The sequence below is a fragment of the Catharus ustulatus genome, chromosome 9 (genome assembly GCF_009819885.2).
Source record: "Catharus ustulatus isolate bCatUst1 chromosome 9, bCatUst1.pri.v2, whole genome shotgun sequence".
NCBI lineage: Eukaryota > Metazoa > Chordata > Aves > Passeriformes > Turdidae > Catharus > Catharus ustulatus.
Window position 1 is genome coordinate 25,448,350 of NC_046229.1, and position 14,316 is coordinate 25,462,665.

The window sequence follows — 14,316 nt, forward strand, 5'->3', positions numbered from 1 at the left end:
AGCAAAACTGTGCGGGAGGTGAAAGTGTAGAAAGCAATGAAAATCTGTGAAAGAGATCCAGGGGTTTTCCGTGTTTCTTTCCAGCTCTTTGCATATGATTATTTTGCATTTAAAAACGAATTGATAACACTATTTTATTTTTTCCCCTGTAGTATTATAGCTAGTCAAATTTTTATTAAAAGAGTATAACTAAGAAAGGCAGACCCAGAGATCAGTGGTCTTCACCTGGCTGTAAGTGTCTGAACTTCAACAGCCATGGCAAATGATGTGATTTCTCTTGGAAAAGTGCAGTAAAAAGCCAAGCTGCTCTTCATGCCTCCCTCTTTTGTTTACTGGTAATTTTCCCAAAATTAAACGCTGCTGACAAAAGGGATTGCTCAATACATTGGAATATGTGTCCCACTGGGTCTGTAGATTATCTGCCCTTCTGGCAGAGGCACTGCAGGACACTCAGTGACCAGTGGTTGGCTGGGCTACGGCTTCCAGCTGGGGCATGTTGGAGGTGACACGTGGTCCAAGCACGAGCAACTGGGGATGCTCAAGCGTGAGATCTTTCCAAGGGTACTGCTCTGCTGAAGAGAGTAGCAATGGTACTGGACCAGCTTGAAACCTCACAGCCAGGTCCATGCTATGGGTAGATGGTGGGTGGAAAACCACCATCTCTGCCTTGGTGCCCAAAGTGCAGTGTGTTGGAAATCCAAGTGTGCTGCAAAAAGTCCTTTATATGTTTTACTTACCCCTTTCTGAAGGGCTTTCTGAAGGTGTCATCGTTTGGCTGCTGCCAGCACCAGGTTGGACACCTGAACAAAAAAGCACTCAAGTCCCCCAAACTAGGTTCACTTTATCCACAGTGACATGAGTGCTGTGGCTGTTAGCTGGAATACCCCTTCCCAGGCTCATCACGGCCCTCAGAGGCTTGTAGGGTATGTTCCAAGGGTCTCTTCTTCAGCCCAGCTGCCCTGTGATACTCCAGCACACTGCTGGAAGCTAATAGGCTTTTCCTGAGGATTTCTTAAGTACATAGCATTAAAATTCTCTCCAAAAACACAGGGAAACAATTAGGGGTAAAACTCCACGAAACAAACCTTGACTGATCCTATTGTTTCTGGGATTTGCAGCTTTCCTGTTTACTCAGCCGGGCTTTCAAATTTTTGTCCTGCTGCTTAGAAGTAAGGTGCAACCCAAACGAGTATTTAGTTCATTCTGTTTTTCTTTGTACTCTAGGGACAGCACAGCCCCTTGAAAAGAGGCTTTGCACAGGTAGAAGTTGCCAGGTGCTGATTGTTACTGTGCTTTTCTGCTAGAGACTTGCTGCCTTTGAGGTGAATTAAAATGTTTAAAAAGTTTAATTGTGTAATTATGAAGTCTTCTATATGTATGTATTGGGAATTGGTGTACAGCGTCGTTGCCTCACCCTGCTCTAAAAAAGCTGAATGGGTGATGGAGGAGAAGAAGAAGATTAAATGGACAAAATTGAATGTCTTTTAGGGCTGTCTGATAACTGACCACCAAAATGCTTTTGCCCCTCTGATCCCCTTGGTCTGTGTGGGTGAAGAGAAGGTTGTGATTTCTTGGGATCTGGGAGTGGCAGGCAGCTCTGAAGTTGAGGGTTTTGTCAGCAAGCCGAGATAGCTGGGGGCTCTCAGCTAGGTGCTTCCTTCCTAACCTCTTCAGCAGAGCACTCTCAGCTAAATGAAGTTTTGCCAAAATAAGCATTCCTACTTAATAGCAGTATATCACCAGGAATGACTCTGACTTTAAAGCCTTGGGAGGAGAAGTTGTCTGGACACTGTTGCAGGATAACGTTTTTATGTACTTCTTTTTTAAAACACAAGCCTGGATTGCAGAGGCAGGGATTCATGTTCTTCATCTGAAGTGAACTGGTAGGGAAAATGCCAAATTATTTTTCTGGAGTGAGAAATATCTTGTACCTCTACCCAGCCTACTCATGGGGTGATGCCCCTGGAAGGAGCGAGGTGCTGATCTACAACTGTGATAACTCATTACAGTTTTGTTCCTGAAAAATGTCAGGGACATTCTGTTTCTGTTCCAGAAAAAGAACAGAAACAAACTTCAAAACCTTGGAGGTTGCTATGAAACAGAAGTGTCTTCCCCTTGGCTCTATTAATAAAGCCTTTAAATATACTCAATGCTGAATTCCCTTGCCATTGCTGGTGGGCTACAGTGTCGTGTGTGGCTGGTAGGTATCTTCTCTTGTCACCAAACGTGTCCTTGGTTGTGGATTCACTGAACTACTTCAGGCAGAATTAGGGTCGTGTGTGTTGCCTGTCCTGAGGTACTGGTACAGAGGAGGGTGGTTTTCTGCTTCTATTTTGTGCAGATGGAGGAAAATAATTTTGATCTTTTAATACTTCAAACATTTTTGAAAATATACTTATTTTAGAAAATGCAACTGTCTTGCACATAACACTTCTGTGGATTTTTTTTCTTTTTTTTATTTATTTTTTTTTCCTCTCTGGCTTTTCACGGTTTCCTTAAAAGGATTTCTGATTTCTTAGTGCTTTACCCGTGGAAAGTTTGAATGCAGTTTGCAGAAAGGACCGCATTACCCCAGTGTTACCATGTTACCCTTGTTACACTGCCCTGTGTGTTCCCTGCAAGACCCAAGGTGGCTGGCACTGCCTTTGCATCTGCTGCATGCAGACTTCCTGCAGGGACAGGTTTGGGTTTGTAGAGCAGAGATGAGCTGAGGGTCATGGAGCCAGCTCCGAGGATTCAGCATCTGTTTCCATCTGCAGTGCTCAGCTGCAGTCCTGTTCATTATGGATAATTTGTGTAGAAATCAGACCTGAACAATCTATTCTATGGAGGACAACAGCCCTAATGAGGAAACCACTCTGTGTGCTGCTACAGCATTTTGGAGCCCTGTGTGTACCCAAATGTTTGTCCTCTGCATGGAGGGCTGTGGCAGTGAAGTGCATGGTCTGCAGCTGTAATGTGCTCTGGCTGTGTTACTTGGGCTGGATCCCCTCCCAGGGGTGGGTGTCCACATGCCCATGCTTAGGTGTAGCTTTTGGTCAGTGAACCCTGAGGAATCTTCATCTCACTTAGTGTGGTTGCTCTCCAAGCTCTCCTGGCTGCTTTAACCTGGGTGCCATTGATTCCCACTGGAGACCAGTCATGTGTATTCTCAATTTATCTGTCTGCTGGACCTTAACCCCTTTCTGCTTCTGTTCATAGAAGAGGTGAGTTTAGAAGGGACCACAGACCCTTCTGGACTTCTAATCCAGACTTCTGTTTGGAGCAGGGTCACTTATTTCTGTAGCTGACTGCTTGGGATCATGTCATCCAGTGGTTGCACAAAGCATGTGCTAGACAGGGTTGAGGGGATGGCTTTTTGCCCCTGCTGGTCCTCTTGGTGGGATGTGCTTGCTTGGAAGGTCTCTGGACTTGATGCTTTCTTACTTGAAGACTTTCTTGTCAGTTTGTATTTTCTGCATTCTTTCAAGGAGCAAGCACCAAATTGATGAGTTTACAAAGCCCCATTAAGAAATAAGAAATGTTCTTCTCTTCAGGCGTTCCTTGAACCTGAACGTCAGTTGCAGTAACTGTAGCAGTAAATGAAAGGTGTGAATTGTCCTGTTCTCCCCAAAGGGTTATTAAACATCTGAAAGATAGCAGTGGTGTTTGGGCCCTGGAGCAAGGGACTGCTTCTGGCACGGCAGAGACTAACATGCAAGGTGAGGGTTGCACAACTGAGTGTTGAGAAAGAGTAGATGGAGTTGACCCTTCTCATAGGTGAGTGTGGTGGAGCAGCTGTTGCATCCTGTAAGCTTAGAAAGGCCCTGAGCTGTTCTGAGGCGCCTAAAAATTCTTAATTCTGAATCTTTCTTTAGAACTTTGAAGTTTTAAAATGTTTGAAAGTAGAAGGATGTGGGTAGAAAAAGCCGGGAATGAGATTTCCCCTTCAGGCAGTTTAGAAGCCCTCTCCACATCACATCTCCCTGGGCTGATTTCTGCTGCTGTTAGTAGCAAGCTGATCACTGCATTTGCGTTTTTCTGCTGTTTTGGAAAGCAGAAACTGAAGTAGAAGTAACATCTCAAGAAAAGCAGGAGGTGTGTATGGCGTGTTGGCTGAACAAGCCTGTTCTTTGTGTATGCATGTGAAGGTGATGCAGAAGGCTCCTCTCCACTCACATCACTGCAGCCTGGTTCAAAGAGCTCACCCAGGCTGGAAGGGTGGGCTGAGCAGCCCAGAGGAACAGATGTTGCTCATTTCTGAATTTACAGTGTTTCCTCCTTTGTGTCTACTCCCTGCAGACACATGAAATGACTTACCTTATTAATTCCAGAGACTTTTGTAAACAGAATATGTAAATACATATAAACATCTACTTGATCTGCTCTGGTTTGCATGTCTAGGAGCAATGCTTTACAAAACTTTGCTCCCAGCCTTGGGACAGAGGAGGAGGAGTGGGAGAAGGAGTTCAGGCATGCACTTCTTATCTTTGCTGAAGTCCACCTTGAAAGCAGCCCTCTGAGCTGGTCTGGCAGCCTTTGCTCCCCAGGACAGGGTCACCCCAGCTGTTTCAGCTGGCCTGGGAGGCTTAAAGCCCATCTGCCCTTCTGAAGCTTGGAACACAAAAGGTCTGTTGTGATGGAGTGGGAATGAACCTTGGCCATGGTTTCATCTGCCTGCTTAGCATCCTCAGGATATATCCCTGTGTGCTAGTCTCCCTTTCCAGGCTACCATCCTTGTTTTTGCTGATACTTTGACTATAGCTGGTGATGTTGAGCTCCTGAAGAGTGGATGTCATCAGTTAAATGGGTTTGTGCCACTCAACGCTGCAGGTGTTGGGAGGAGCCCTGTGGTGCAGACATTGTGTCGCTTTGATGACCACCTAGATGGAGGCATGACTTGATGTAGAGCATGTGATGCAAAAGCTGTCTTGTGCTCTTTATTGCTGAGCCTCAGGGGTAAATTCTGCCAGGTGCCAAGCGTTACCAAGGGAGGGCAGTCACTGCCCTCATGAGTTTAGCAAGTTTTGGGTGCAGTTATCCATCCTAGAACAGCAGTACTATCCAAGTTGTTGTTCCAGTGATCTTAAGGATTTTTAAAATGAAAGAAAAAAAAGCCCAGTTCCTTCCTAATCCTTATCTGCAGCCAGGAGGGTGTTTTGGTGAGCAGCAGGTTTTCTACGAGAGAGGGAAGAGGCTCATGGCCAAGTTGCACTGGTAATATGGTATAGGGCAGATCAGTGCAGTGATGCTTCTAAACTTAACTTGTCCCTTTTCAGTAAAATTGAAAAACCAAGTTGTCTAAGATGTGTTCTGGGATTAAAAAAAAAATTGAGATCACTTGCTAGAACATGGGGTAGGCTTGGAAAGCTTTTGCACTGCAGGTTTTGGTTGTGGTGAGGAGGGAAAAAACTGGTGCAGTCACTTTTTCATTAGAGGTTAGAAATAGCAGAACCTCTGTTGGCATCTGTGGTTTTTAATCTCTTTAAAAAGTGAAACGTAACATTTTCAGATGGTATAGCTACTGAAGTTACTGCTAATGAAGTTGGTTACTGGGTTTCTGAGGAACACAAAAGACTGGAGCGAGATCAGATTGTTTGGTAGTGCCTCAGCAGATAAAAATACCCCATGGATGTGTTTTGTATGGCAGGCTGGAAAGGAGACATTGGAGTTATTCACTTCTGTTGAGGAGATCTGAATAAAGTCTGGGAGAAACACTCAGCCATGCATTATTTGGTGTAGCTCCAAGGGCAAGTGGGATTAATGGTATCTCAGCTATAATTTTAGTAATTTCCAGGTGAGAATGGGAATGTCCAATGGCTCCTAACACCAGTACCACTGTGACTGCTCCACAAGCTTTGTGCAGAATTTCTAACTCTCAAGAGCTCTCTGCTGGTTGGATGTGGTGATTGAGTTTAAGAAGGTTTTTTGGGGAAGTGAGAGGGTTGACAGCATGGATTAAACTTAAAGAAGTTGATGAAAGGGGGGAAGAATTAGAGCACTGAGAAGAACTGAGATGGACAAGTTGGTGTAGAAAGTGGCATCTTGGATGTTTTTGGGAATACCACAGTGATGCTGGATATCACTGGAGTCTCACTTCTGAGGTTATGGGGCTCTGGTAGCATTTGGCAGAATACCTGGTGCAGAATGCCTTATTCCCCATAGACCACTGCTGTAGATCATTTAAACTCGGCTGGCTTTATGTGGAATATCAGTTAAATCTCTTTGGACTGATTTATTTTTTTGAGATTGTATGTGCCTACACAGTCTCAAAACTCCTTCCTTTTTCTGAAATTGGGATGGAGTGGATGGTAACTCACTGAAAGGAACAAAACATCTTAAAACACAGAAGTGTTCCAACTTTTAAGCCAGCAGCATGATGTTCTGATTTACTGGATAATGCCCTAATGCTAAAATAAAGTGCTTGAATTAATACAAAGTCTTTTGCTGATGTTTTTTGTGAGTAAAAAAATGACTATCACTACCCCTTACAAACACTTCTACTCAAAGGAGATGACCATGAGATCAAGGACAGAAATTTCTCTTGGCTGCCCTGCCACTCCTCGTGGGGAATGTGCAAGTCTGGAGCACACTCTGGCTACGGCACTGGCTGTTCTCTTGTCCCTGATCCATAGCCAGAATTGGCTTCAGCTCCCTGTGTGTTTGGTAAGGGCCTGCAAGCTGAAGCCAGAGGAAAAGGGAAGAAGCAAGTGCATCTCCTGTGCAGAAGAGGGATGGGGTTTGTTCTTTATGGTTGCACCTCTTTGATTTAATCTCCAGATTTGAAGCACAAGTGACTTATCTGTTGCTCATGGCTCTTGGCAGCTGCCCTGTGAAATGCGGTCCGGCTGTCAGGATGGGTTCTGGACCCTTGGCTGGGAAGCTTTGGGCCTTGTGCTCAGTGGGGTGGGGTGAGCTGTAGCTTTGGAGCTGACTCGTGGGAGTGGAGATGCTGGATTTACTCTACGTGCCGTTCTGCAGCTTGTGGTCCGGAGGGGCTGCTGTGGGGAGGAGGAGACTTCCCACTGCAGCTGCAAGTTTAATGGGTAAACAGGAGGAAAACCAAAAATGTTAGTACAGTTTGTGCTGAATTGGGCTGTCCAGACTGAGAGTGATCAAAAGGGAGCAGATGTGGTGTGTCTGAGTGGATTTGGAAGCCCTGGTCATGGAGCGTAGCCCTTCTTGGACTTGCACATTCAGCTGGATGCAGGACATTAAGCTTCTGCCTTTGAACCACACTGCAAACCTGAATTGTATTCATTTCTTCTTAATTTTTTAATACTTTCCCTTTGGAAGAATAGTGACTGTCTGGAGGAGTGGTAGTGATTTGTCTGAGCAGACCAAAGATTAAACCAGCTCTTTTGCCTGCAGGTTCTTTATAAAGCTTTTGCTGTTTGATAATTTCCTTTTATATCGGTTTGAAGGTACTTTTTTTTCCTCCCCTCCTAAATGATGTTTTGTTTGAGTACACTTCCAAGATTTGTGGCTAGTGGTGGGTATTAGGCTTGAGAGATTATCCAAAGAGCTGTTGGAGCACTTCATTGTGCTCAGAAGTGGGAACCGGGTGAAGTAGTTGCTTATAAAAGGATTTAAAGTGTGAGAAAAGGGGAGCTGTGATTTTCCTCTCTGTGCTGGCACTTCACCATCCACCCAGTCCTGGAGAACAAGCTCAGATATCTCATAACCAGGACTTACTGATTTTTATTTTTTAATTTTTTTTTTAGTTTAATGCTAATTTAAACAATATGTGGAGACTATCCTGTGCAAATAGAATTGACACAGTTCCGAGCTTGTTTGCTAGAGAGATAGACATACTTAGCAAAACTTTGCTTAGTTTTTCAGTTGTAAAAGTGTCTCTGTCAGAGGGACATTGAAAGCTCAGTGTGTTTTGGAGGGAAAGAGTTGAATCTTGAGAAGAGTTGATTATAAAACTCAATTATTTTCTGAATTGCACTGTAATATATGACTGCAGCTAGACAGCCCAGTGATTTTCCTCTGCATCTTCATGCTCACAGATTTACCTGTTGAAGTTAATCTTATTTCCAGAGTTTATTGGCATGTCCGTGAAAAGGCTGGGAACAGCCTGGCTGTGTTTTCTCAGGAGCTGTGGGAGACTGAGCTGGGGGAACATAGATTACTCTTCAACCAGCAGATCTGGAGGAGGACATGCTCATGTTGGGCAATGTGGTTTAAATTTGCAAGCTGTTACTATCTAGTCATTTGGTTAATGAAGCAGTGGATAATTTGTGTACTTAATGTTCCTGGGAGATTGAAATATCCTTAAAAAGCCAATCTGTCCAACTGCCTTGTCTTTCTGCAATAGAATTTAGCATAAAAAGTAACCAGACCTGGTTTAGGTGACCAACCCAGTAGTACCTGAGGAAATAAAGCAGTGTGTGATCAGAATTGTGACTTATTTCCTTATCAGTGACCTTGACATGAATGAAGAATACTTTGTGTACAAATTTTTAGCTGCACACTCTCCGACTTTTGTATTTTGTGGGTTTTTTATGATTCTTTCCTCCCCCCCACTCATATTTACTTGCCTTCAGTACTTAGGAGTCTAGATAAAAGATGATTGAGAGGAGGAAGGAAATTCCACTCTTGGAGCTGAAGTGAGAGGTAGGAGGCTAAGCATGAGTGCATCCTAAAACTCCCTGAAGATCTCTTCCTGCATTTTCCAGAGTAAGCTCTGCTTAGTCTAGCAGTATTTTACCGGAGTGATGCTGCACTGTGAAGTACATGAAAAGCTTTCCCTTATCCTCAGCAAAATCAGCTTTTCCAGCAAAATGCCCTCTGCTAAATTGTCACCACTTCAGCTTCTTGTCCCTTGTCTTCACCATCATCACTGTCCTTCAGAAATCAGCAGTGCCGATCTGCATTTCTTTGTACACTTGTTAAAAGAAATGTTAGTTGCTGAGTTTTAATGGACTGAAAATTTAGTTTTTACTGCTATCCTCAGATTGGCGAAAAGTAATTATGGTAAGAGTTCAAATAACTTACTGTAAAAGTATCCCAGTGTGATCTGGAAGTGATTAGATCATTGCTGGTATTGATATAAGGCTTTCTTGTAATTTATGTGAAATCTAGTGTATCTAATCATAGGCCCCTAGCGGTTTTTGGGGTTTTTTTAAATAGCAATGCTTTTCTTTGCATTGGCTTGTATAGGGAGACTTGAAATTAAACTAGACTGTGCTTGAATCTTTTTGTGTGTGTTAAGAAAATTCAGCAAGTATCAGGTGGTACTAAGTGCTGGTAGTAGACATGCTGAATGAGCTTTAAAATTACTTTTTTTCCCACCTTCTAAAAGAAAATAGAGTATTTAGTTCATAAAAAGGCTTTTTGAGGTAAAATATTACTGTTTTTTCATAGTAATGCAAGTAATCTACAACAAGTAAGTAGTCATCACACCTTGGTGGAGGGAAATCTGAGCATGCAGCTTGTCCACAGATTTGAAGTACTTGGAAGTGTTCTTTTCTGGAAATCTGTAACAAATCCATTCACTAAAACTGCTCTCCAAGTCTTAGGTGGAGTGACACATCCAAGAAGGTTATCACTGTCCATTTACTCATCCAGAGGGAGGCTGTTCTATCTGATATGCTGCATAACTTTGTATGTTAAAGGTTTTTTCCTGCCAGTGGCCCCGAAAGGCTTTATGGAGTTATTTGCAGTGACTCAGGCAGGCACGGCTGTTAGCTGAGTCTTTGCAAACAGAAGGCAGCGTTCCTCTTGCTGGAATGCATTGCCCTATGGAAGTAACACTCACCTAAGAATTTGGTCTGTGCCCTGTCATGTCTTACATAGTTTCTGAACCCTTTGCTCTTCTGCTTGAATGGGTAGAAGGAAGAAGCTCTCCACAATAGTGACAGTTATTTTTAGTGTTGGGGGCAAAGTCAGCCAAAGAGGGAGCTGGGATTCAAATATGCATCTTCATCTCTCACAGCTTGTGGCTTCTGCAGTCAGATGTGACTCCAAACTCATCCTTGTTGTAGACTTGAGAAGATGCAAGACTTCCCTCCTAAAGCTCAACCAAGAAGCTGACACATAGGAAACTCTGTTATTAATTCCTCTGCTCCAAGGGCTCCTTCTCACCCACCCCTCCTGTTTTAGCAATACCAGGAATTGAATGTTATTTGGGTGAGTGACTGCAAATGTCTCACTTTTCCCACTTGGATCTTGGTAGTCATTAGTATTTCTTCTGCTTGTCTTGTGTCCATCTGCTGCCCTGCATTTAAGCAGTCCATACAGTTTTAATCTCTATCAAGTCTTCTTTTCAAACTGAAGTAGAGCAAGGCTTTTCACTTTTAATGTAGTGTGAAGTTCTCTAAGGAGAAGTTTGAGGGTAGAAAGCAGTGTTAGTGTTGCATGTGTTTGTGATAAACCAAGATCCTTTCACCACTGGTCCACTGCATTTGCAACATTGCCTTAACATGGACAGACTCTGGGTTTGACTTATTTTTGACCTTTTTCAGAGGTTCTTGCAACTGATGAATCTCTTGTTTTGGCTTTAAATTTTATGTCGTTGAAATAGATACCCAACATGAAATTGTGCCAGAAGAAGACAGCTGTCTACTATGGCTGATGTATGCTGCTCTTAAGGGTTTTAAATTAGGTTTTAGGGGGTTTTGCCTATGAGTGCAAGATTTACCCTATTAATTGCTTTAAGGACTGATCAGAAGTTTACTGGGAAGCGGTAAACTTTAAAAAATAATTATCTGATAAGACCATCAAGGAAGTAAACCTCTAGAATTTGTACCATTTGGTATATTTTGGGTTTTCCTCCATTTTTATTGCACTTTGTACAGATCTTTTTTTTAAGTGAAACTGAGAAGATTAACATTTGGGGTTGTGTGATAGTAACTTTTTGTGACTCCTGAGTGAGGGACCTGTCTAGGCAGATACAGAGGAACAGGGACATGGAATACTTGGAGCCTTGGAAGTCTAAACTTTTGGAATTGCCAAAACTCAATTGCAGAACCTCAGAAGTAGATTGAAGAGCGTGATGCTCTTCATCTTTCTTGGGGTGTCTGTAGATTGAAGGACCACGGGTAGGTTGGTTTGGGTTTGATTTATCACTAAATTTAAGCATTTAGTGAAAACAAAACCTTGAGAGCACTGTATAGTATGAGACTTCACAAAGGCAGAGGCTTTACAAATGGGCCAAAGTGGTTGTTTCTGTCCCTTTCCCTAAAAAATACTATCAAAAAGGTCAGCATGCAAACTAAGGACCCTGAAAGGAGAGAAAAACAGAATTCTCTTGACCCCTATTTTGTGGGCTTCTACTGATGGGCAGCAAATTACTTGAAGTTTCAATGGATGGTATTTTACATTACTAACTGAGTTATGAGAGTTGTGGTCTAACTTCAAAAAAAGCTTTTTCATTACCTAGGGATTCAGCATTTAGAAATAAATGTACTTAGCAATACTAATAAGAGAATGAATTTTAAAATTTCTCTCCTGAGAAAAATATCTTCTCTCTGCTGGAGTTCCTTTAGGCTTCACAGCAATGTAGTGTGCCTGAAGAAAATCTCATTACTTGGCATTTGGTGCAGATGGTTAAACTCACTTTCTGTGCAATGACCCTCTTGGGCAATGCTGTTACCTGAGGAAATCCCTGCCTGACGTTCTGCTTGAACAAAGTGTGTAGGACTGGGGAGGGTGGGTTGTGGTCTAACAAGCTGTGGCCTCTCCACACAGGGCTTGGGGATGCAAAGGGCATGCCCTCCTGTGTGCGTGGTGGTCCTTGGTGTTTGCTGGGAGGCTCTGAACCATCTGGGAATGAAATGTGTTTCTCTGCATAGCTCCCACCAGGCTGCTCAGCCTGTTCTTCACAGCACAGCTGCCTCACTGCTCTGCTACTAGCAATTGCACATCTGCATTCCCAGGGCTCCACTGCATTCCTGCCACTGGGAACCAGACACTAACATTTAGCTTCCTACCACACTGGCCCAGTTTTCAACACCACCAGATAAGCTCAGAAAATTAGAAGTTCCCATGGAAGGTTTTAAATGCATTAATGTTTAATTTTCATGTATCTGCTAGGGCTGATGTAGGAAAGCACTTTTCCCAGGAAGCTCATTTGATGTTATGCTGTCTCAGCAGTATCCCAGGTGGTGTTTGGTCCCAATTCAGCAGCTCTGTTGGCACCTTCTCAATCCTTACAAAGCAGCAAAGTAATATCTCAGTCTGGAAACATCCCTCATACAAAACAGTAAGGAAAGACTGTTCATGTACCCATTCTTTTTCTTTTTCACAGTTTTCTCTGTTCCTGGATGGGCAACCTTTAGCCTGTAGAAGGAATTTTGATCTATAGGTAGCTTTCCAAATCAAGGTCTGGTGTGGATACATTAAGTGTTTTGGAGCCTGATGTGAAGCAGATCTGGCTCTCTTCTAACCAATTAAATCAAGAGCTGCAGATTTTGCAGCTGACCGTATCAAGAAACCTGAACTTAGCATTACCTTTGAAGGATCAGCAGGAAGCATTCAATTTCATTTTCTTTGTTCTTGGCGTTCCCAAATAATCTTACAGAATTGCTTCTGTCCCTTCATGCTAAGCCATGCTGCCTTGTTTAGTATTTGTGTTTTTTGGCTAAACTCTTTTCTCAGAAATAGTCACAGCATTAAGTAGTACTTTGTCCTTCATGTGTCTCCAGATGGGATGTGTGGGTGAACATGAGCTCACACACTTGCGTATGTAACACACGGTTGTGACTTCCACAGGGGCTGGCAGCGTGTACAGATTGTTCTCCAGAGGCAAAGTTGAAGGTATTTGCTGGCTGCGGTTACGTGTGAATCAAGAACTGGAGTGCAGTTCCTTCTCTGCTTCAGTAAAAATTTGGAGGAGCTTTGCTTCTGATTTCCCAAAACATATTTGAAACATAACTCGGTGGCAAGCCTTGTTTTGGAAATGGCCTCGCTCCAGTAATGGTTTTGTCAAGTCTGTTTATTCCAATTTCTTCCCCAGATTAATGGGCTGAAAAAGTAAAACCATTGTGTGTGTGGGTGGTTGAAAATGGGCTCTATGGATGTTGCTGCAATTTGTGTTTCATAAATAATGGTAGCTTGTGCATAAGCCTGTAATTGACTGAAAATGCATTAAAAGATAGCATGAAGGCAGGTCAACTGCTGCTTAAAATCCATTGCTGGAGTCTCTTGGGAGGAGAGGAAGATGGAGAGGCAGAAGGTACACAAACTGTGCAGCGTTAAACATGATTCAAATGTGCTCAAAGTTAGTTTTCTTAAATGTGTACTGAAGAGGGCAAGACTTAAATACTTGAGAAAAGAAAGCTGTTGGATCTGCATCATGCCAGGTGATGATGCTCACAGCAACAGTATTATTCCCAAATAACAGTGCTGTTAATTATGGCCCATGTCTGAAAAAAATCTGAGGCTGGTGAGTGGGAGTTGGAAAGGCTGAAGGGAGAGTAAAGCATCAAAATTCCAAAGAATTCAGTGTTCTGTGCGAGGAACATTTCTGGCCTCTCCGTGGCTGTACAGCCAGCAGTGTGTGAGTCAGTCTGGAGGGTCATGTTACTCCCAGAGCTGCTGAACTTGCTGCTGCTTAGAGCACTCATTGTATATAGACATATCACTTAATTTGTTCTTAATTAAGCTCAACAATACGAACTGTGTGTTTTTGATATCTAATTCAGATAGGAGCAAAGCCAGGTGCTAGAGCTGTTGTATGCTGTGAGCATGTGTGGATCAGGAGTGAGTGGGGAAGTGCTGCCTTTTGACAGGGGAAAAGGCTTCAAAATTTCATTTAATAGAAATTAGTGACTGATTATCATAAGGCATTGAACTGGGTGGAGCAGCAGTGCTCCAGTGGGAGCTGGTGTGCCAACATTCAGGAGTGCTGCCCTGGAGCAGGGGCATCTCACCCACACATACTGGCACCATCCAGAACAATTCTCATGCTGCCTTTGCTCAGGACACCTTTGGCTCTGATCATCTGGGTTTGTTGAACTTCTGGAACTGAAGCATCACACGTGCTTTGACTTTAGGTGTGCTGTTTGAAAGAGCAGGGGGAGGACATTGAGCTGCTGGAGGATGGGGCTCCTGGGAGGACATGCAGAAGGAGAACAGGCTTCAGGAACACCTGCTGACATTCCTGCACTAACAGCATTCACAAAATGCCTTTAATTTGATTTATTTTTTCCCCTCAGAAGTCTAGTTATCCTTTAAAGAAATAGTTTAACAATTCTCACCAGATTATCTGATACTATATTTCTTGCAAGGTACTACACTACAGTCCAATAGATTATTTTCTTTTTACAGGACATCATGTTTTTGCCAATTGGTCAAATACAATGTTTAAAGAAGCTGTGACCTCAGTTT

General features: G+C 43.1%; 1 protein-coding gene across 1 annotated transcript in view; it reads left to right on the plus strand.

Moving 5' to 3' along the window:
* The window catches only part of LAMC1 (laminin subunit gamma 1), a 66,563-nt gene that overhangs the window by 19,377 nt on the left and 32,870 nt on the right, over positions 1-14,316 (plus strand). The gene's annotated exons all lie outside the window — the stretch shown is intronic.